We start from the raw sequence: 23,892 nt of genomic DNA, 5'->3' as shown, positions 1-23,892 counted from the left end.
TGAGAATCAAGGTTTATTACCCTTACTACTAGATGGATGAGCGCCGCGAATCACACTAGCGAAATCTCCTTGTGTAGCTGCAGGCTGCACCTTTGCTGTGGGCTCCGTACATCTCTGTGAGGAAGCTCTGTGGTCTTTTAGACAATTTTTTAAATGTGCTTAGTCCATAATAATGGGAGCGAGAGGGAAGGTGCTCAGCAGTGCCTGTAATGGGAGAGTAACATCCCGCTTTGTCCTAACCCTAGCATGCTGGTTACTTGTTTTGTGCTCAGTCCAGGCCTTTGTTGTGGTGGCGGAGAGGAGCGCCAGCTCAGCAGGTTGAGCTGAGGCATTTCAGTGGTGTGGAACTGCTCCTGTACCGTGCACAGAGCAGCTCCAGGCAGGTAGGAGAGAGCTGTCCTCCTGTGCTGTTGTCACTGGAGCATGCTGCTACTGTGAAGAGTTTTAATTTTGTGGTGTTGAACTATTACAAAATTAGGTCCAAATTGTCAAGTTCACTTACAGTCACACCAAACATTACAGGCTTTCAATTATGGTTATAAATGTTGGTTCCTCTTGGGGATGGGGAGGTGGAAAAAATGAATGAAATACCCAGGAAGTTTGTTCCAATACCACAGTATTATCATGTTGAGTTTTATTTACTCTGAGCTTTAGCTTAGAATATAAAGTTCAGTTTTAATTGACTATCCCTCTCATATAGGAAAGGTTATTTTAGGCTTGAAGGCGTTTGATGAGCATACCATCTGTTTTCTGCAGAGTATTTTATTCAGGGTCATTCCTTGATTACAGGTTTGTTGAAATAGTTGGATCCATAATGTAAGTGTATCATGGAATATTAGTAATAGATGAATCAAAGAGATGTGGAGTGATACAGAAACTATGCTCAGTGAACCATAGCAAGTGCTTTGTTCAGTCTCTGAAAGCTAACTATGCCATTCTCTTGACCTTTGCGAGGCAATTATCTCATTATCAATCCAGAGCCACAGAAATCTTTGCCATAGAAATTAATAATGTGTATTTAAAATGTAGTTTGGTTTAAAAAGCAGATTTTCTAAATGCCTATTAAAAAATAAAAAACTGACTATTCTTTAAAAATATTTTTTACAAAAATAATGAATGTAAAATTTGCAAGCCCTGCTGTGCTAGGAAGGAAAAACTAGCGAGAGTATGGTTCCATCGCTATATTGCAGAGTGTACGGTGTCAATTATACTACCTTTGTTGAAGGGAATAGGCAAAGTGCCGTCTTATCCCTTTCTTTGCTGGCAGGACAATAAAATGTACAACAGTTCATTATACAAACAGTTTATGTTGATATCATGCAGATTGATGTCACATGTGGAAAGTGATGACTGCTAGAGCTAAACAGAGGCAGGGTGGTATAGTAGATAAATGGATTACTCTAAGGCACTGGTATTTATCAGTCAAATCTGAGGGGGAGACCAGATTATAGAAATGTGGCTAAAATTCTGACAAGAGAATCCAGACCCACTTAATTTTGAGAGGCTTGGCTATTTCTTAACTTGCAAATGAAAGAAGTGTGCAGAAAGATGAAGATGGGACCATGTGTGTTTCCCCATCGCCTGGAATTCCTCAAAATCTAAAGCAAACATAAAATTTGGGGCAGTGTGGATGAAAAACAGCTTTGTGAGATCCCAAGACTTCTGATGAGGATGCAGGGTTCCATCAGAAACTGCTGTGTGAGGTGCCGCACCCTCTCTGAGCACTGGCACACCATGCAAGAGATGCAGCTAATAGCAAGGAGAGACCAGAGACGCCTCTACAAAGATCCCTGTTCACTGTGGTGTGTAGTTGTTGTTCTTGTTAGGCAATTTTAATGGAGAGAAGTGTTTTTCCAGGAAGTATTATTCCTGATTTTATTACACCTTTCTAACAAAAACATTTTGTTCTGCTCTGATTTCCTTCTCATCTCTCCACCCTTTTTCCCCATTCTGAGGTTAACAAAAAAAACAAACAAAGCAGGAAACGATCAAGTTTCGTTGGCAGAAGTTAAGGTGAAAAATTCTGGGTTTTTGGTGTGAGATTTTTGTCTCTTTAAATTGGAAAGGTCTGTAGATGCGGTGCATCGGCTCCCTCCAACATGGGCTGGAGGAGATGGCGTGAGGTGTTCCAGGCCTAGCTGCTGCGGGCCGTCCCATGTGGATGGCCACTGTCTGTCTTGGAACTCCTGCTGTGCCTCCAGCATGAGCTGCCACCACAAATACCTGCCAAGGGGGCTGGCACCTTGGAGTCTCTGCTGGCATCTGCGTGGTCATGGTTTCTCTTCAACTCCAGGTCATTGCTACAGACAGTTGTCAAAGTTGTTTGAGTTAGCAGCCCCTGGGGCTGCTGCTATGGAATAACTTTTGTAAATACATTTAATTTACTAGTATTTGCTGTGTAATCTGTGTGAACTGGGGCTGTTGAATCTAAGGAAAAGGAGGCTGAGGGGAGACCTTATTGCTCTCTTCCAATATCTGAAAGGTGCTTACAGCAGGAGTGGAATTGGTCTCTTCTCACTGGTGACAGGCGACAGGATAAGGGGAAATGGCCTCAAGTTGCGCCAGGGTAAGTTTAGGTTGGATATCAGGAAAAACTTCTTTACACAAAGAGTTGTTAAGCAGTGGAATCGGCTCCCCAAGAAGGTGATTGAGTCACCATCCCTGGATGTGCTTAAAAACGGTTTGGTTGTGGTGCTGAGGGACATGATTTAGCAGAGGGTTGTTAGAGTCAGGGTAGTATGGCTGGGTTGTGGTTGGACTCGATGATCTTTGAGGTCTTTTCCAACCTGAGCGATTCTGTGATACTATGATTCTATCATATATGCTGCAAGAGCAATGGAATGAAAAACAGGGGTTCTAGTAGTTTTCATTATAGATTAAAGAGGCTAGCTGGAGACCAAGCTGCATGCACAGTGTCCAGAAGATGTGTTTGAGGGTTCTGGGCCAGTGTGCAAAGTAGTTGCTACAACAGCATGCAACCTTTCAGTGCTTGCCTACCTGAACAAGGTGACTTGATCTTCTACTAGGCCTGCACCTACTCTGACTTCCAGGGCTCATTGGTGAGTGTGGCTTCTTTCCTCAGCCAACAGTGGGCTGCATTGCAGAAGGCACATTGGCCCCTACTGTGCACAGCTGTGTTCCTTGGCAGAGTCTCCACAAGCCTGGGACTGCATGGTGCTGCAGGAGCAGGAGAGTCAGGTGAAGGTGGGTTTCTGTAGCTCCGTCACCTTCTCCGGGTGAAAACCAACACAGAAAGATTTGTCACAGTGCTTTTCTGAATGAATATTGTAAATCCTGCCCACAATGGATGAACCAGAAGCTTGTCGTCCATTTTGTGTGCATGAGTTTGACTGCTGTACAAAACAAGAGTGTGAGGGAAAACTGAGTGCCTTCCTTCTTCTCATTTTTTTAAAAATATATTTGGTAAATCATTCTGGCTTACTTTTGTAGCAAGCTGGGTCCAGTGTGCCATTAAAAAAGCTATTTGGTCCCTGAGGTGCTGTAAACGCATGTTGGCCCCTGAAAGAAGGTTAAAAGTTTTATTCTTTCCTGTAGAGGCTAATTTTTTGTAAAACATTTCATACCAAAAAGTGAGAGAACTGCATCCTGCTGTAGTATTAATATCATTTTTTTCTTCTGAGAGAATTAAATTTCTCCATTTTATCATAAGAGCAATGCAGTAAGAATCTTCTCTTTATGTAAGTGATGCATAGAGGTGTTGCAATCCCCACTACACTTCTCTCTCCCTTCCTCCCAAAAAGCTGACAACATATTGCTTGCTTGGGAAAACCCATCTACGTTCAAAACAAAGCAAAAACAACTGTACCTTGATTAGCTCAGATCTCTCTACTGAGCAATACAGAAAGCAGATCCTCTCACTGCTGGTAATGAGTTGGAGTGAGGAATGACTTTCCTAACCTCTGGGGTTTTCTGGGATATTTTCAGGACTTACATTCTTTCTTGTCATAGGCCATGGAAACAGGGCTGCAAAGAAGAGAGGACTGTTTAGACATAGGTCAAGTGCCGCAGACAATATGTAGGATGGGAGCTGATGGCTTCAGAATATGGAGTGGTATGGTACCTTTACTCTTGGAGCAGCTGAAATTTTGTTCTTGCTCTCGTTATGCGTCTGAACTATGAGTTTGTGACTCATAGTTAAAATATGTGGTTTAGGGGGTAAAAGATAACAAAACAAAACCAAAACAGGGAATGAAACTTAAAAGAAAGGAAAGAAAAGAAAAAGACAAAAGAAGGAATGTTTCCCGTTTTACTGTTGATGACGGTCTTTATTTGTGTGAGTCAAAATAATCACTCTTAAGAATGAAAGTTTGGGGTTTTTTACATTTTTCAGCAGAAGTAAAATGTCAGCATTTCTGCTATTGACAGTTTTGGTTACTTCCAAGGTAATGTACATCAGTGTAACTCAGCAAGGCCAGTAGCAGCTTCCTCTGATTCTGGGTCTTACAATCTCAGTTCTTCTAATCTTCTCCTATCCCATTAGATGATCACTTGTCCAGAAAGTAGGCACACTAATATTCTTTCTTCTTCAGGATTTCCTTAGTCTGTATCCATCTGCTGCTTGAAATCTCTGATGAGTGTCTTTATCAATGTAGCTCATAACTACATTTTAATAATCAAGAATAGGTCCCAAGTTAATTTAGCCAAAATTGGTATCTGTTTGATGTGGCAAGCTTTCATTCTTTGTAAGAACAGAGCAAGCTCAGATTTTAGTCTCCAAAACTGACTAGAAGAAGTGTTTTATCACTCATACGTTTATAGTAACTTAACAAGTGATAGGATTATTTAATCAGCTGGTATTAGCTGTGATTAATTATAAGATTCTCATGAGTGTGCCATCAGTTCCCCACCTTTCGATATCAGCATCCAGCATGAAGTAGTGCAGGCAGCTCAACAATGGAAGAGCCTTTTTTTTTCATTTTCTTTTTTTATTCTGCATTTTTGGAATGTTGTCTTGTCCTGTGCACAGAGGGGTCTCCCACCCTTGGCATCTCCTAGGCAGATGGACACCCAGCTGGGACAGGGCAAAGGCTCAAGCTGGTCAGGCACTGCGCCGGCTGAATCTCATCTTGTGCAACATCCACACTGTAATGGTGGAAATGGAAGCTTGCTTTTTCTCCTTTTAAAAAGTGCTCAAAAGTTCTGAAATCTTTTTACCTCTCCGCTTTCCTCGGTGGCATTTTTTTTTTTTAGTTTTTAAATAGATGCATTCAGGCTAAGACATAAAAATTGTATTAGAGTGAGACCACTGTTGGTGCTCCTCTGATAAGAGTGGAACACTGAAGCAGTTACAAATGTGATGGGAAGAGCATGGAGACTTTCTTTTAGCATGTTGCTGGGACCTCTTTAGATGGAGCTTTGTGATGGCATCTCCAGGAGTCTGAAAAACATGCACAACTTTTCCTAGGCCCTGGGTAGTGTGGCTTAGCTAAATATTTCAAATTTTAACTCTTTCAAAACAAAAACAGGACATAGCTGGAGCGGAAGTAGTGATTAATGTATAATAGTGCTATATACAGTGTAGATAGATAAATGTACATTTCCTCCCCCTCAAGCCCCACCTCTGCAAACATAAGCTTTTAGCCTGAAAAAGAAAATCTGGAAATGTTCTGGATTCTGGTCAGACCTTCTTATTTTGTTAATTCAACTGTAGAGTGAGATATTAATGATCCCCAGATGTTGTTTATAATGATTGATTTTTCAGTTGTGAAAAAATACTTGCAGTTTTTTTAAACAATTGATATTTTCTAGTGTGCTCTGCAGTATTTGAATAAAATGTCTGAAGGCAGAGCTGTTTATATGCTCAACATAATTGCTTCTGTTAAGTGATTTCTTCATTCTTCACATTTTTAGCTCTAATTGCTTTTCCCCCATACATCTAAAAATAAATATTTGCAAGTTTTGCATTCTGTCACTCATTGAAATGCATAAAATATTTGTATACTCAAAGCAAAAAGCACTGATAGGGGGTCACATTCTGTCTCACTGAGAGTGGCGTAAATCCAGAAGGACTCCCTTCACTTCACCAGTTAACTAAGGGCAGAATCACACCCAATGTTAACAGCAAGCTGCTAAGTGAGCATAAGTAGTGTGTGGAAAAGTAAGATAAAATACCTTCCTGTCTGTAAGAACTTCAAAACAAATGCTGTTTTATTTTTACCTTTTGTGTGTGTGTGTGTGTGTGTGTGTGTGTGTGTGCATGCATTTTCAGTAGCAACCACAGGTGTAACCAGGATAAATATTAAGATAGACTGTTTCTCACTCCATAAAACCAGAGTCAGAACTCTTGTAAGGCCTGCTTCTGCAGCACAGCTGGGGGTGCTCAGTGCTGCTCCATCCCTGCAGGCAGCAGACATGGGACGTTGGGCAAGGGGGTGCCTCTTCCTCCTGCCCCCACCTTCTGCTGCAGCTGTTAGGGCCAGGCATGGCCGGGGGCTTGGCCTGGGGCCTTGGGCAGCACTGACATGGCTCAGGGTGATTGTGGGGAGGGAGATGAGACCTCCATGGCAGAGCAGTGGTGCTCCTACCTCCAGTCCATTGTTTTTGCTTGGAAGGCTCCTTTCCTTTTCTGTGTTTTGGTTGGGTGGTGGACACATGACATTGTATTGTGGGGGTTGCGTGTTTCCTTAGTCTGAGCTCGGCAGAGGCCGAATGCGTTCTTGCAGCAAAACAGGTTTAGGGAGTGTGCCACTCTCTGTGCGTGATCAATGTAAACTATCATGTGGGCGTTGCTGTGTGTTGCGTGCGCCCGCTTTCTTGGTGGCCATTCACCCTGGTGGTAGATGTCAGCTGTGTGGCTAGTTTTATATTTCCCTCATCAAAATCACTTTTTGCCCTCACATCAAAAAGCAACCCGAGCCACATTCATCACAAGCATGAGCGTGATGCCGGAGGTGTGCAGTTGCACTGCTGGAACCATCTTCTCCTCGTTGTTATCATTTTGAACAAGCACTCGCGAGAGCATCCTCACGTGAGTGTTCTGTGCCCCAGTGCCCAGGGGCCACGGGACTGCGCTGCGGGGCTGGGTGTAGAGCAGTAGGCCCGCCTCCCTGCCCTGCGAGCAGAAGGAGAAGTGGTTTGTGTCAGAATATGGTCACATTCTTCTGATTAAACCCGCTCAAAAAAGACAACATTGTAATATTTTCCAGCGACTGTTTATCATGAATTACGTCAGCCTCGGTTTAAATTGCTATTATTTCTCCTTAATGCTTCTTGGTGCCTGCATAATTTACAGCATTGGCAGCTGCGGGACTATGAAATAACCTTTCACAACCACCATACAATAGTAAAGAACATGAAGTTTTTGTTGTTAATTATTATGGGTCTCCTTTAACTTTTTTACAAAGTGACATAAAATATTGTTGAGGTATTTATGGTTAAAGCTACTTTTACATGGATCTATTTTGCTTCTGGCTAGTTCTTAACTAAAGCAGTCATTTGTGGTTATTATGCCTTGGGAGATATTATGTCAGAACTGGTTTAGGAGTATTATTATGTATCACATGTCATATATTACATGTCAGCACTTGAGGCTGTCTTTCAATAAAAACAAATGTAATTTCAGTTAATGGTCTTTTAGGTATAGGCCATTTGTAAACTTACCTGAGTTCATTTGAAGGTATACTAAAAAGCTTTGTTCTCGCGGAGTGCACTTGAGTAATTTCATTTTGGCTTCGGATGGAATTTCCAAAATATTTGTCATTATTTCAATCGGAGGGTACTGCCTCTAGAAAGCAAACAGTTTCCCAATCGCCAAGTTAATGTACACATTTAAGGAGCTGTAACTGTTACTCATTACTTTGTTTACTTTTCCCCCTTTGAGCTCCTGCTTCCCGGGTTCCCCAGTGTGGGGCTGGAGCAGTATCCCAGGCAACTAAGCCACCTAATGATGATGCTGCGCGGCACTGCCCAAATGAATAGCTGGTATGTCCAGAGATAATCCGTGGGAGAAGGGTGGTAGAAATTAAAGGTTGCAGGCAAGTTTTAAGTTTCCTTGAAGTTGCATTTCAAATCTAGAAAATGCAAACTTAGACAAAGCAAACTTTGAATCGGTATGTCATTCCCCGTGGTCCCAAATACTATGCATATTTTCCAGTACTTATTTGAAGCAAGAAATGAGGCATACAGGGTGTGCCAGAATTATTACAAACAGTGAAAACACATGAATGACTCATGTGAACTTCTTGTTGTTTTTATTTCTTTAGCATCTAATTAGTTAATTACTACTACACCAAAAAAAAAAAAGAAGTAACAAAAAAAGACATGATTTCTCTCCCCCACTTATGTTTGAGCACCATAAAAATGATCAAAGCCTGTGTTTGTCTCTAGTTCCATTTTATCCATGGGGCCACCGGTTTTGGTGGCTTCATTTTTGGGAATGGAAACCCTGCTGGGCAAAAAATGAGTCTCTGTCCGCGCACAGACAGCCAGGCGGATGGTGCCAGGGTGCCAATGTGAAATTAGAACGGGAAGAAAAGAGCAGGGGGAGCATCTCGTGTGCTACTGGGTTGGAATTTAATAAGAGAGACATAAAATGGAGAGGAATTTGCCTGGACACTGCAGGATTTTTTAATATTAGGCACCATGCTTGATTTCCCTGGAAATGAGTGAGCAATCTGAATTTAGAGTTGTTTGGCAAGGGGAGAGTGTATTTCTTTTGCTTTTTTAATCAAAGGCATTTCAGCAGCCGATCCAAGTGAAAAGGGGATCTATCATTACGTAAGAACGTAGCAAACTTTCCCGTTTAATGAATGAATATTAGGTATTTCTGAAGCAGATAAAAGATGGTAAAAGAGAGAGACAGAGCTGACGTCTTAGAGATTTTAATAAAGATTGAAGTTAGTAGTGAAAAGGTCAAAGTGCCATTTGTTGAGCCCCTGCTTCTGGCACCGTTTCAAAGCTTGCAGTGCTGACTGTGGGGCTGTGATGTGTGTTAATGAACAGTTGTGGCACTTAACTGAGATCATGGGTTGGTCACATGAATATATATAAAAGATAGGACCGGAGATTTTTTTCCCCCTTTTCGCTGCAGTTTGTCTGCTGGAAGGACTGAACAATTAGAAGAAATGTTTGAAATGTTTGAACACCACATAAGTCCCCTAGTCTGTAAGGAAAATGAGCTAGGAATAATAGAATACTGCTATAGTTAAATATAGTTATTCAAAATTGTTTTTAGCTACAGATGTTATGCCATTTTAGAAACTTAGACTAAATAATGTCAGATCTTGTTTGCTTTTTTAGTATGTTACTCGTTTATTGGGAAATTCACAATTTAAAACAGCTGGGAAAGGGTTTGGTGTTCACTAAGTAATCTTTAAAATGTGTACATTTCAGTGTTACTCTTATAGAGCTGTTTAAAAATGGCTGAATTGTATATTATAGTTATAAAGTTCTGTAAACACGCTCCACTGTGTAAATGACAGGGAAATGTGAAATGGGAAAACGAGATAATTCTGCAGCCAAATTTTATGTGTTACAGACTTGATAAAACAGCAAATGGGTTTCTCAGTTTAAACAATTTGCAACTTCCAGGAACGTGCGTGGAGGTTACAAACACTGTGTGTAAAATAGCAGCAGAAAATAACGTTCATTCTCCTCTAGTTCTCCCTTTGATGTTTATGTCAAGACTAAGGAGTTAATTTATCTAAGAGTTTCTCTGCGTGAGTTGGACTGTACAAAAGCAATCATGTAGAAATAATAGACTACCATTGGAAGTGCTGTACTATTGCAGTTTTAATAGCTCTTCAGTTCTGCTCAACAATTAGTCCATACATTTTATGGCTGTGTCTTTAAGAAACTGGCACACTCAGCAAAATCAGAGTAATTGGGAGATGATGCAATGTGGAGAGAAATCAGAGGAAGAAAATTAATTGAAAAATAGTGTTTTCTTTGTTTTTTTGTTTGCTTTCTTTGGAAATTTTAAACACTGCAGTAGTAATTACTGGTTGGTGAGATTCCTGCAGAATGCAAGTTCCACGTGGCTGCATTTTTGTGAATTTATTTTTGTTTGTTTTTAAATTAAACTACAAAAGAGGCAAGCTAAGGCATTAGGAAGTTTTGCTTTGCTTTTCTCTTTGTGAAATTGAGTGAGGGCATTAATTGTGATCAGGAGGAGTCTTTTGGTTTTCTTCCACTCTACTGACCAGTGCTGTTGGAGGAAGTTCTCAGTACCTGTCAGCATCTTTGAAAAGTGATGAGATAGATCGTGGAGAATATATGAATTAGTTCATATTTTCAGAGCTACTGAACTGAAGGGACTGCAGCAGTCTCTCTGTCTCATGTCCACTGGAGAAAGTGCTGCTCTTTGCTAAAAGGAGTATGAGCAACTATCTTCCAGGGGTAGACAGTGGATGCTGGGACTTTCTTCAGATGGCTTTTTTTTTTTCATGTATCACCGCTCAATAAGGAAGCAATTAAAAAAATGGCAGTACCTCGCTCAAAAAAAAAAAAAAAAAAAAAAAAAGTTGCTTATTTGTAGGTTTCTCATCAGCAATTAGGACTTCATAATGCTTTTTAATGGATTTATTGTCCATTATAAAGCAAAGGCCAATGAAGCAGTGAGAATTTACATTTCAGCTTAAGTTTGGACCTGGATAATATATATCATTGTGTCTTGGTCATTTAGTGATCAAACAAGCATTTCCTTGCTCCTTCTGGGCTGCTTTGTTGGTCTTAATGCCGTGAATTACTGAAGGGCAATGGCTGATAACCAGTTGACTAGAATATGAGGGCAAACCTGCTTCTTAGCTGAATAAGCAGGGGAACAGTGAGAAGAAATAAAGAGGTGTTACTGCTGCTGCACATAACAGAGAAAATCATTATCAGAGCCTCTAAGAGCTAACATTTTGTTTAGTCATTCAAATGATTATGGCTTTCTGCAAAAGGACGATACTATTTCATGGGATAACTGCGCTGCTAATGCTCCACTGCATTGTTCTGTAGAATCACAGAATGGCTTGAGTTGGAAGAGAGCCTAAAGCCCATCCAGTTCCAGCCTCCTGCCATGGGCAGGGTTGAAACCCTCCAGATCAGGCTGCCTCGAGCCCCATCCAGCCTGGCCTTGGAACCTCAGGGAATGGGGCACCCACAGCTTCTCTGGGCAGCCAGGTCTGTGACTGCAGAGGCCTCTCTAATCTGGTGAACAGGCACATAGTAGGACCCAGTCCTACAGAGAAGGAACAGGTAAATTAATGATGAAACTAAGGCACAATTATCTAGCAGTGAGGGGTAATTACCCAGGGGAACAGCTTAGCTAGAGGTAACATAGATTCTTTATTACTTCAAGCTTTTAAATCAAGGCTGCTTTCCAAACGACATGATCCTTACTCAAACAAGAGATACGGTTTTCATCCAGCAGTCACTCTGAAGTTGTATAGGCAGAAAGTAAACAAGGCAATAATATCCTACTGTTTTCTTCTGGCATTGAAAACCATTACATTACATTGATTTAATACAATCACTTGTAGCATCTGGGTCAGCAGGGGTTAGGTTGTGCTGGACTGTTGCACATTCATTACTACATAGTAAACCAAACCTTCCTAAAATTTGCTTTGCTCTCAGCACCAGCCCAGATGCTGTGAGCAGTGCCCGTCTCAGAGCACCAACCCTTGCTGCAATCTTGGGAGCTCTGCTTGTTCTCCAGTGGGGAGCCCAGCTCAGGGAGGATCTGCCTCATTTTAGATCACTTAAATGATTGCTGCCAGGGGCTTGCTCCTCAGCTGAAGTGTAACTGGAAAATGTAACTTGATAGCATCTCATTTAAATATGCTGTTACAACTACAAGATCTTGTACAGACTTAACCAACTCCATGAGTTTTCCCCGATGGGTCCTTCACAGACATCTTCAGTCACCTTACCTCTTTCTGTAGTAGCTTTAAAGAGAGCATTAATTAAAAAACAGGTGTTTGTAACAAGTGAGTAATAGAAGAGGAGGAATTCATTTGACATCAGCAGCTTCAGCCTGCAGAAAGGGTAAGAGAATATGTGAAAAGGCTAATGGTGACCATCCTGCTAACATGAATGACATTCACAGGCACTGCTGCTGCTCCAACACAGAAACATGGTGTGACCTCCATCCTCCTCACCACCCTCCTATGTTTCCTAGGGGATCTGCAACTGCAGAAGAAGCTGACTTCCCACTGAAAGCAAGTCTTGGCTATGGGTTGCCGTGTTTACTTTCAGGAGGTGTTCATTCTCCTTCCCACTTCATTCAATAAATAAAACACTTCATCTTTCAAGTCTTGTTAACCTCAGGTGAACTTTGGAACTCTGTTTAGGTGATCCTATGTCCTTTACATGCTTCCACAGAAGTAGAGCACAAGTTTGAAGATCAGACTGAAGATTATTCCTGGGATATTTAGGACTCATTTGCTCAGAATACATGTACAAATTCAGCAGTACAGTTGCCCTCATTCCTTTATATATCCTGATTTTGCAATGAGCCATAATCATTTACAAAAAAAAAAAAAAAAAAAAAAAAAATGATGGCTCTTCATGGGTTTTTTTGGTGCTGGTGGTTTTGAAAGGCACCCTGTAATTAGGCTGAATATATGTACGTTGTGAATGTTTAGTTACGACAGAGATAGGTTTATTGTAAAACAAAAAAAAGGGAAAATTACCTAGCTGCAAATCCTAGCAGTTGTTTAGTTTAGAAGTTAAAGTCAATTTATGGAAGTCTGTGTTTACTGTCTTCAGAACTTGATCATGACATTGGAATGTATTTTGGAAAAAAAGACCCTATAAAATGAAATCCACATTTACGGGTAGGGAGCACAGAGCACTTAGGATCAGCAGTGAGGCTGGAGCGTCTCTTTGAAGTGCAGCAAAGAGGAAAGCTTGCCAGTGCCATTTTGGGTTTGGAAGGCCGTGAACTGATACGCTCAGGAAGTTGTAATGCTGTGTAACAGAGGACGGACCCAACACCATTAATTTCATGGTGAAAATGTGGACCGTGATATCCCAGTGACAGCAGTCTGGAGATAAAACTAGATCTGAAGCACTTAATTTAAAATAAAACTTTATTATAAAAGTCAGTTCTCCTAAGATGCTGCTTTTGTGCTGCGCTGTGAGTAATCGCCATGACTCATCTCGCCTCTGACATGCTGCAGCCATCAACATTCCCAGCCACGAGTGTTGCCCTTTATAAAGGAAATATCCTATTTTTGGTATGGCAATGTCCTCAGTTTTAAAGAATTTTCCTCTTTTAAAGCACTCAGACAATTAATGCCTCATGCATGTATTCAACAATAGTTGCCTAGCAACCCTCAGAACTATTCGGGAGAGCAAAGAGAGCTGAGATGAATGAACCTCAGTGGCTCCCATGCAGGTGAGCCAGAGAAGGCACATGGCTGTGCTGCCTCTTGGGGCTCTGCATGTGCCCATGGGGAGGAGCAGCCCCAGAGCAGCGTTGCAGGTTCCAGCTGGAGCCGTGGTTAGGGGCAGAGATGGAGCAAGGAGGGCAGTCCTGCAGCCAGGTGCAGTTACAAAAGGGAGCAGTTTGTTGGCCTTCTTCGTTTTGGAAGCCAAAACAAGATGGATAAAGTAGTTAAAATAAATAATAGAAAACAAATGAGCTCTGCTTAATTGCCAAGAAAAATTTTGTTCTCTTTTATTGCACTCCACCTGCAGCTAGAGTAGAGTCCTACTTAGCTTATGGAGATTTCCAGGCCAAGGTCTAAATGCAGGGCATTGATGTGTGACACTTAGCTCTGGCTCTTCTCTGGTGCTGCCACTTGATTCCTACTTTTTCCCTTCTGGTGTAAATTCAACCTCACATGAAATTTTTCTCACTCTTCTGGAAGATGCCATTTGAAGAAAATAGAAATCTTTCCCCCACTAATTCCCTACAGCCACCATGTTTCTGTTTCCACATTTTGATCTTTTTTTTCCCTACAAAGAGATTGCAATGAAATTGTTGGTGTGGGGCTGTAATGCCTTAACTGTATCAAGCTGAGCTGAAATTCTGCTTTGGAGAGCCCTCTCGGCAGTGGGGCTGCAGGCGAGCACCATGGCAATGCTGGTGTGTGCCCATCCTTTGCCCATCCCCATCTCCACACCCCCATTCATGAGGAAAACAATGAAATTCTGGCATTTTTCATTTGGATAGAAATTGTATTTTTGACCATCTCAACTTCAAAGGTGAAGGTTAAGAGAAAGATTGTGATCTCCGTGGTGATGTAATTTAGATCAGAATATGGCATTGAAGCTTTTTGGTGTTTTCTCCAACACCCCATGACTTGTGTGCCTCTTGGCTGCCGACTCTGCTTTTGGTATGTATTGCTGTTATTTGCATGTGGAAGTGCCTCAGGAGCCCCACATAAAACACTGGTTCACTAGTTTTAGTGGCTTTTTTAGATTAGATGTTAAAATGTTGAAATGAAAATATGTAGGGGGTGGTAGGGAGGTAGCAGACGCACAATGGTAATCTGAATAATGTGATTTTTGGGGTCGCTATCTTGTGACTTAGAGCTGAAAAACAATCACATATCTTGGATGTCTGAGGCTTTCACTCTTTCTGATAATAAAAGGCACTTATTTCTGGCCTTGATGGCAGATGCGATTTCAAACTTAAAATATGCCATGATCCTATAGTCTGGTAGTGCTTTCTGGCACTGGTCAGTGACTAAATATAGCCATTTTTGAACTGCTACGATAAACCTGGAAGTAATGTTCAGCAGAAAATTCTCAGACAATTCCATAGACAAATGTGGAATATGAAATGACTTTTCTGGATTGCATCTGGTTCGTACTGTATATGCTTTTGTGCCCTGTCTCTCTCATGCCCACGTTTTCCAACTGCTGTCTTAAAAAAATGTTTTGTGGTATGGCTAAAAGTTAACTGAAGCATCTCAGTGATTCGTGTTGGTTCATGCTAAAGCAACAAATAACATAAAGGGTTTTAAATCCCAGCTCTTTCATGCATTCCTTTTGGCTTTGTAAACCATTTTGCCTTGTTTTTATGAAAAGAAGATGCATTTACTGGAAAAAAAAAAAAAGGAAAAAAAAAAAAGCATGTGTTTCCCAAAATTGCCCTCAAATGAATATTGTCCAGGAACATGCAGATTCTTGCATTGTGTTATGGGATTAGTGGTATTCATCTATCATGCATAATGGGCCAGGTGATATTCAGAGAGGGAAGACAGTCTAACATCTCATTTTCAAAAAGATTTTTGTTTTCTGTTTTTTGTTTTGTCTTGATAAACCCTTCCATTCCTTTCCCCTTTCCCCTTTCTTCTTCCTCACTTTCCTTCCCCCCTTCCCTCTTTCCTCCTTCCCTTTATTTTCTTTTCCACATACATTCCTGCTAAGCTGTGTTTAATTTCAAGATGGTGTCTTTGCTAGAAAGATAATCAAATGTAATGTCTTCCACAACCTCTTCATATGCATGACTGCGTAAAGCTTGTGTAACAGTTTATTATTATAAAATTAGTATAGCATAGCATAGAGCAAACTGGGCCCCTGGCCAGATGAACTAGACAATGAATAGTTATATAAGGTTTTGAAGCACATGTATTAGAACACAAGCGCCCTGTATTTTCTTCTCAATTGTCTGCTGTTTGTTAATGTTTCCCTTTCAATGTGATTGCATCTCAATTTAATAGCACTTGCCATTTCAGGGTTTACTGTGCCAGCACTCACATGGTTACATCCCCTCTGTGCTGCAAAGCCTGCATCTATATTAAAACCAAACTAGGCAAGGTTAGCTAATGGGTACTTTGAGAGATATGCACTTATAGAATTAAGTGATGTATGTAATTGTTAATTTTGTGTTAACAAGTTTGAAAAATGTGTTTCACCAATAATTGTAATGCTCCGTTCTGTGCAAAGTGTGACATTTTAATTCTTGTTGAACAGTTTCCTACCTCTGCTCTGTGTTTTCATGGCAGGGTATTATTTTGCAATCAAGATAAAAGCATTATTTATTAAAGTTCTAAAATATTACATTACTGGAAGTTTTAAGCTGCAGATCAATCTCCTGTTTCATAAAAGCATTTCATTGATTTTTTTTTTAATTGGCCTTTGAATTAAACTTAAGTTCCACATTATGGATTGCATATGATTCCAGAACCAGGGCGTTTTTTTTTTTTTTAGTGGAGACGTTAGAGTGTTTTAAAGGAAGTAACGTACCTGTCACAGAACTGTGGGAAAGGCTTGCATTTGGCATGTGCATCTTTGGTGCTGTCAGCTCCCAGCCTGCTGCATTTTTGGCACAGGGAGCCAATTGACTTGGGCTGTGGGAAACCTACATTCAGCACTGTCAGTCCTTGTGTCTTTTTCCGCGTGTCCAAAAGAGCTTCTGTTACAGATTCTGCATCTTTGGGAGCTGAGTAGCAGCAGTGTGATATTTCAGGGGCAAACAGGGCAGCCTGGCTGCAGCAAGGGGCCACTCAGCCATTGCCACCAGGAGGAGCAACTGGTGCTGGTGCCACTTCTCTTTTTCCGTGTGCAATCCCCAGAGCCGCAGGAGCCTGGTTCCCACACTCCCCTTTCCTTCCATCCTCCCGCTTCTCATTTCACCACTTGCGTCTTTTGCCTCCAGCCCTGCCCAGTTCCTGTCTGTGCCAGCGTAACTCCATTGCCCTCAGCAGCCCTTGGTGGATCATCCATACCACTGCAGGCTGGACACACACCGAGCCATCATGTGCAGAGATGTAGTTCTGCCATCCCGTATAGGCCTGCCCACAGAATGGCAGAAGGTGAGGCTCACCTCACCCCTTGTGCCCAATGGCTTGGCCCAGTGGTGAGGGAGAGTTATCGTGTCTACCAGTAAGAATAAAGAAAGGACAGGTTGGGAAGAGCATAATAGGCTCAAAACACAGTAAAAATAGTAAAGGAAACAGTTTGTGCCTAATTTGAAACCAGCTGATCTCCATGGTGATTGCAACAAATGTGTGCTGTGCTCGGCTGTTTTGTGGAGACAAAGGTTAGAAATAGAAGCGTGTACACCTGGTCACAAGACTGTAGAGAAGTAAAAGGGCGGGCACCCTCCCATCCACTGAGTGGTCGTGTGAAGGTCCCCAGGGGATACAGGGAAAGGCCTCACAAACAGCCATGGGGTTGTGGTGTCCGCCTTCCTGGTGCATCTCCAGAAAACCGGGCTTTATGAACTACCTTGAATCTTATATTTCAGCAGTGCTGTTCTGTGGAGAGTCTGATGGGCTGTGGCTTCAGACAGAAATAGCGTGGTAAAAGAACTTCAGAAAGGAGGCAGTAAACGTGAAACCTTAGATAAATAATAAGACTAATATACTTGCCACAGTAAATAATAGTACTGCAACTCCCCAAAGGTCTTGAGTGACATTGTCTCAAAGTAATTCCTTATGTGAAATAGAAGCCTGAGATAAAATTTCTGCCTTAAGTTACAGATACTTGAGACAGAGGGAAAAGGAAGTACATTAATCCTTACCAAAGAAGAAATTCCTGTTCATGGTAGCCTGGAATACTATCATGTGATGAGTCAGAAAATTCATATTGTTCACGTCTGCAGAGGTCAGGCACGAACAATATGAATTGTTAATGGATCCTGAGCTTTGGTGTGCAGATGGGTCAGATGGCATTTGCAAACAGACCCCTCTGCTGGGGCTGAGGGTATGGAGAGCTTCTGACTGCAGGAGGTCCGTGGGAGCTTCTCCTGTTAAGGACTTTAGAGGGAAAGGAACTACACTTTTGAAATCCTTAGTCGTAATGAAAAGATCTCCAGAGGCAGCTGATGAAGACATTCGCGTGTGTTACACTGCACCAAGATTTAGTTTCTTGAGTAAATATTGACCAGTTTGACCTTTGCTTCTCCTTAGTCAATATTTATCTCTTGGGATAATGAATCTTCATATTCACCTCTGCTGAAGCCCAGATCTACTTAATAATGTACTTGGAAATCTCTGAGAGGTGCTGGTTTGTCTTGAAGATACTTTATCTGTTTGGAATTAGATATACAGAAGCTTTGGCCATTCATGTCGCTCTGTCAGGTTTCCTAAACAAAGCTAAGTCGGGTCACGTCTGGGTGGGAGGCTTCTAGGAAGAACCCAGATCGCTGCAGTCAGCATGGGCACGGGACGGTCCTGTTGTTGGAAGTGGGATGAGGATTCCTGGGTGATGCGAAAGCCCTTGCAGATGCTATTGGGAGGGGAGGACTGACTGAGATTAGAACGTAAAATTCTTGCCATGTATTTCTTGCAGCACTGAACTGAAGTTTTTGAGCTTTCTGAACCCCGTGCAGCCTTCCAGGAGCCTAATCCCGCTAAACACGTGGGAGGATTGTGCAGAATGGAGGGGTTGGAGCCCTTCCAGGTCTGTGCTTCTGTGGTTGCGGCAGTGGGAAGGGCGGTACGTCACACGTACCTGGCTGTACAAACCCAATTGCTTATCTTCTCAGAGGTTTGCTTTGCTTTTTCCCCGATTATGTTTTACACTGCCATATGTACTTCTTGTGATATTTCATTCTCATCAAATTAGGAAGAGAAAGCCTGATAATTAACTTAGGATATATAGCAACTGAAGCAATGTTTGTCATTTTTACTGTGCAATCAGTCACTGATATTACAGGTGGCCTGTGAGGCTCTGAACCAAATTGGACTTGTTTTTGTAATCTTGTAACTATCGGAGGTATTTGTTTGGGGAAAGGGCATTGAGAAAGATGAGAATTTTAAAATTGCACAATTGCAGCTGGAAATAAACAGAGCGGCAGCGTCACGCATGTCTGAAGAGCGTGCTGCTTAGTTTTATAGTAACAGTATTTTAAGAATGCTGACGGTACACAGGAAAGCAGTGAATAATTCCTGTTGCAAAACCCCGTTGGTTTGGTACAGTCAGAACGCTGAGGCTTAATCGGCCTGGATTGCTGGGAGGAAAACAGGACATTAAGGGGGAAAAAAAAGCCTGCTGAAGCAGGAGTGATTTATCAAAGCAGCATTCGAATAAAATGAGGGCTTGGCATCCTGACTTGGGATAGGCTGCAAAACGCATTTCTGTTTTCGTGAAGGTTTTTTTCCTGATGTGCCTGATCGACTTGTTTTAATGCCGGGGTTATTTACATTGCAGGGATGGGCCTCTATTATGCAGGAAATTGTCCAAGCCCCTACAGCTGTATTTTAAATTGAAATGATTTTTTTTTTATGAAGTGATTGTGCAGACTTAATTTAGTAATCTATTATTAAATTTATAGTTCCAGGCTGCATAAAGCCTTTATATAGAATGAAAATGGGCGCATACAAAGATCGACGCTATATATACACCTGGTTCCGTATAGTAAATCTCCGACATATGTTGTCCATTTCCAGAAACAAATAAACCGCCGCTTTTGAAAACTCGGCTCCGTTTCCATATTAGGGAATGCGCGGGTCCCGGTGCCCGCAGCTCCGCGCCGGGCTCGCTGCGCTGCCGCTCCCGCCTATTTTTAGCCATGAATGAACGCGGCGGGGCGGCGGGCGGGGAGCCGAGCGGCGCCGGGCAGAGCCGAGCGGGGCCGAGCGGGGCCGGACGGGCTGGCGGGCGGGCGACGCTAGAGGGCAATGACGGCTGCGCTCAGGCCGCAGCAGCCCGGTAAGGGGCTCCTCGCCCCGCCGGCTCCGTGCGCGTCGCCCCCAGCTTCCGCCGCAGCGGGTAAGCGGCCAAATAGAGCCGTTCCGAAGGAAAGTACGGCGGGGCGGCTCAGAAGGCTGCTTTTGCCCAAATAAGGCTATATCGTAGACCCCGTCTGTTCGATAGCGATCGGCTGCTGGTCAGGGCCCGGTCAGTGCCGCGCCGTGTCGGAGCCTTGCCGTGTGCCGGTGGGTCAGTCAACCTTCTGGCTGGGCGTTCTGAGTCCTGGAGCCTGGCACGGGCTGTGGAGCGGAGGCGGGCTCGGTTCTGCACGTGTCGCGGCAGTTTCACCGAGCTGCCCAGGTTAGCGCTCACTGAACGCGGCCAAACAATGGGCAGCAGGGCATTACAACCACCGGCTTCCATCCTCTGGTGGCCGTGGCGATGCCGCTTTTGTGCGCGCAAACTTACCAGAGTTAGCACCACCACGCCTTACTGGAGGAAACTGCCTGCTTTCCCCTCGCCTGGCGTGGTGGGCAGCAGCCCAGCCCAGCCTGCTCAGCTCCTGGCCATCCCAGAGGAGGTGGCAGCCCCAACAGCTGTGTGAGAGTGAGGACGGGACGCAGTCCTGGCGGTATGCACTGCAGTGAGTGTGGCGTCAGGGAGGGATGGTGCTCCACAGTTGCTGCTTGTCACTTTGCTAACATCTTCAGATGGGGTGGTTGTGCCTAACCAGTCGTGATTGCAGTGTGATGATAAAGTGTGGAGAAAAAAAAGAAAAAACATTGTAGGATTCTTACACTAAAAAAAAAAAAAGTGGTATTGATCTCTGGTATTATCCACTATAAATCAGAAATGAGAGAGATTCAAATAATGTATTTGTAATTTTCATGTTTCGTGCTATTGGATGATCATAGCTTCCTACTTGCTGTTGTCATTCCCTTAAGCTCTCTGGAAACGATCCATTTTATGCTTTCTGTCTGAATTTCTGTCTATTTGGATTCACCCCAGTGCCCACTCTCCACCAGTCAGTTACCCATCTCATCTGCCTATCTACATGGACGTGATCGGCTGCACAGCCATTGTATTGCCGAGGTATGTAGGTCACGTCTCCATTGGGTACTGCTGACTCTGCTAGACAGCAATTTAACAAACGCTCGCTTTTGCAGGAGAGAAAGGGAAATATTGCTAGGGAAGCCTTCTTAACGTTTGCTGTGAGCTTTTATTTGCCTTCTGTTTTCTAATGCACTCTAATGGGAAGTCTACTCTGTGTGTTCTGCTGAGTTCTGATGAGATTGGCTGACTTGCAAGGGTTTGCTTTGCGCTTTCCCTTCTTGCTGCTGTTTCTGTACTGCTTTTGTCATGTATATCACACAGTCTGCCTGTGCCTTCTCAACTCTTCCCTCTTTTTTTTTTTTTTTTTTTTCCTTTTTTTTCACCTAGACTTGCATATTGTTGCAAAACTCCTACAGAAGCCAGGGCCCCCACACCAGTTACAGCCTCCCAACATGGTCTCTAGGGTAGGGACCACAGGTTTCTGAAGTACTGCAGACCTTGTGGAACTCATGGCCAGCCCCATGAGTGTTGCTGCCTGAGCACAGTGTTTCACCTTCAATCAGATGGAGTTGTGCTGTCTCCGCGAATTCAATGCTTAGCACCACCTCAACCTCAGAGGCCTGAATAGCCCCTGTAAGGTCATCAGAGGTCTTGGCATGCTCCCAGTCTTTGCAAGTTAGGCTTGTGCTTTGCTGAATCAAGGCTGTGGCTCTTCAAGCTCCTTGTCCTGTACAGCACAGTACTCTACTGTATTAGTTCCTGTATTCTAAGAGTTTCTCACCAAAAGAACCCTGAGTCATCTGATCTGGTATGAACCAGATAGTGGCTCATCAGCCAAAATTGCCAGTGAATGCTTTCATCCAGCCCACCACCTTTTTTCTAAAGGAGAAGAGAAGCAGCTGTTGGAGCGAGGAACGCAGCCAGACAGCTGGACTCTGGCTCCTGCAGCCAGCTCAGCTCCCGCAGTGGCGAGGCTGTCCTGGCAGCACTGGGACTTGGTCAGGATCGGCACCCAGCTCCAGCCCTCTGCGTGCCCAGTTCTCTTCTGCTGTGCCCGCCAGCACATGGCTGGCTCAGGCCTTCCTAGAAGGTCTGACAGTTGAATGTGTGCATGCCTGGTGCGCTGGCCTCAGCTCTTGTATATGTCAATGCCAGTGCCTCAGTGCGCTTCACTGCGCCTCATGCTTCCTGAGTACCTGCCTTTATCTCCTTCATGGCACCTATATTACCTGGTTAACTCATTTCTCAGTCATTTCGCTGAAACACAGCACAGGCTGAGCGTTTGGGGTGGCCCGTGAAGTACCAGCTGGGATTGAGCTCTCAGGTTTATGCTGGAGTAGTGCTAGGCATAGTTGGTTATGTTTGACTTGGTTTTCCCACTGAATTGTTTGTGTGAATTAGCCCGCGTTAGCGTTGTGCCAGGCCTGGCTGGTGTCATGGTGAATGTTACTGTCAGGGACCTCCTATTTATTTCACTAAAGAAAATGCTGAACATCATCAAGTCTAACAGCAACCCCTGTGGAATCCTACCAGCAATATTTTCCTTTGTTAGAAATTCCCCACTGATGCCTGTGTTTAGATCTATCACTTAGCCAGTTTCTAATCTATTTAATATTTGCTTGACTAAAAATTATGTAGTGTTATTTTTTAATCAGAGTGTTGTAGTGTTATTTTTTAATCAGAGTGTTATCTAGCATTAAATCAACAGGCTTGCCAAAGTGCAGGTAAATTCCCTGCATGCTGCTGGTTTCTCTAATCAAGTTTGCAGTTTCGAAGTATAAAATAAGGTGCTTTATTTGTTTTCTTTTTTGTTGCTCTAAGATCTGGTTTATGTAAAACCGAGTCAATTGACTCGCTTTAATTATATTCTTTTGCAAGCATATCATCTGGCTTCTCTGCAAATATGGAACAAATATTTACCAAACACCTCTGCCTCTTTCTGAATCATTAATAACAATTCTGTCATCTGTAGCCAATAATAGGCCTACCCTGGATTTTTTTAAATTATTGTTATTTTGATTTGCTCTGAGGACTACTTGCATGTCACACATTTGTCAGGCATAGATTTTTCTCTAAAATCTTCATCTTCCCTTTTCAATTTACTGTATTTTGTAACCGTGAATATATGCATAAATTTTGGCAAAGAAATATATCCTTTTCTGATTTTTTTTAAACCCGAATTAGTCAGCAGGACAAAACAAAGCCCTTACAGCAGGAGTCTTAATTAACTTCCAGCTATGCTGAAATAAAGAAAACAAGACCAAGCCTCATCCTGAATCTTGTCACTGTCTTCCATGGAAACTAAAAACATTTTGCTTTTGGCACAGTTAGCCAACCTGATATTTGCAATGCCTCTAACTTCTCTATTAAAAACAATACTGTTCTGACCCATAATCTGTGAAAAATACCACCTTTTTGCTATTTTTTTAGAGATTGTCTGGTCAGGAGGGGGGTCAAAACAACAGTCTGCAGCAAGTCATATGTCTCCACATTAATCCACACAAGGAAGTGTCTGTTTCAGTTATTTCCAAATGAGGAATGTTTTCTTTAGAGAGGTAGCAAATTGATTTTCCCCACATGGAGCATGGGCTATCTCATTTCCAAAACAAAACTTCCAGGAATGGCTCCACAAGTCCTCCCTTTCTGCGTGTGAGTTAGAAAGCAGTGTGGATACTCTGTGCTCCTCACATGGTTGTTTGCTGTGTTGCTTCAGCATTTCCAGGTCAAGTCTGACATGTTAGGCGATAAATCCACAAAACGTATCAATTGTGGAAAGGAATAAACAAGTGTTTGTGTTTAGAAGAGGCTTCAAAAAATTGGGTTTAGTATTCCAATTGCTTTATGAACAGCTTGAGTAGGCAAGAGGCGTCTGTTTGTGGGGCCTCCAGAAGACAAGAATGTTAGCTGTTGGTAGGTGCTCATTGCTTGCTGTTACAGATGTACTTAGGAGAGAGTTTCTCCATATTCAGTTGATAGTGTTGTTTTCTAAACAAAGATCTAGGCTGTCTGATCCTTTATTTTTCAGCCACTGTAATTTTTGATTCTTTGATGCAATACCAGGTTGTTTGCAGCTTGTGTCTCCCACCAGCTGTTCTCCATACCTGGGCTATTCATGCTCCAGGCCCTTTGTCTTGGATGCAGTTTCCAGGAAGCAGGAGCTTTTCCATAAACTTTGAGGGGTGAAGGGGAAATGAATGAAACGCAGAATCTGAAATCAGGTTGCAGAAAAGGGCTTGAGGTGAAGAAAACAGAGACAGAGGAGATGAAGAAATCCAGGAATCGGCTGAGACTCCAGAACAGTAT

The 23,892-nt window shown here is 42.7% G+C and overlaps 1 protein-coding gene across 3 annotated transcripts in view; it reads left to right on the top strand.

Moving 5' to 3' along the window:
* ARID5B (AT-rich interaction domain 5B) overlaps nucleotides 1-23,892 on the top strand; it is a 108,553-nt gene that overhangs the window by 41,103 nt on the left and 43,558 nt on the right. The window lies entirely within an intron of this gene.

Source organism: Tympanuchus pallidicinctus, unplaced genomic scaffold (genome assembly GCF_026119805.1).
Source record: "Tympanuchus pallidicinctus isolate F22 unplaced genomic scaffold, pur_lepc_1.0 scaffold16, whole genome shotgun sequence".
NCBI classification, from domain to species: domain Eukaryota; kingdom Metazoa; phylum Chordata; class Aves; order Galliformes; family Phasianidae; genus Tympanuchus; species Tympanuchus pallidicinctus.
Note: the sequence above shows the minus strand (reverse complement) of the source record. Positions and strands in the feature narration are given on the sequence as shown.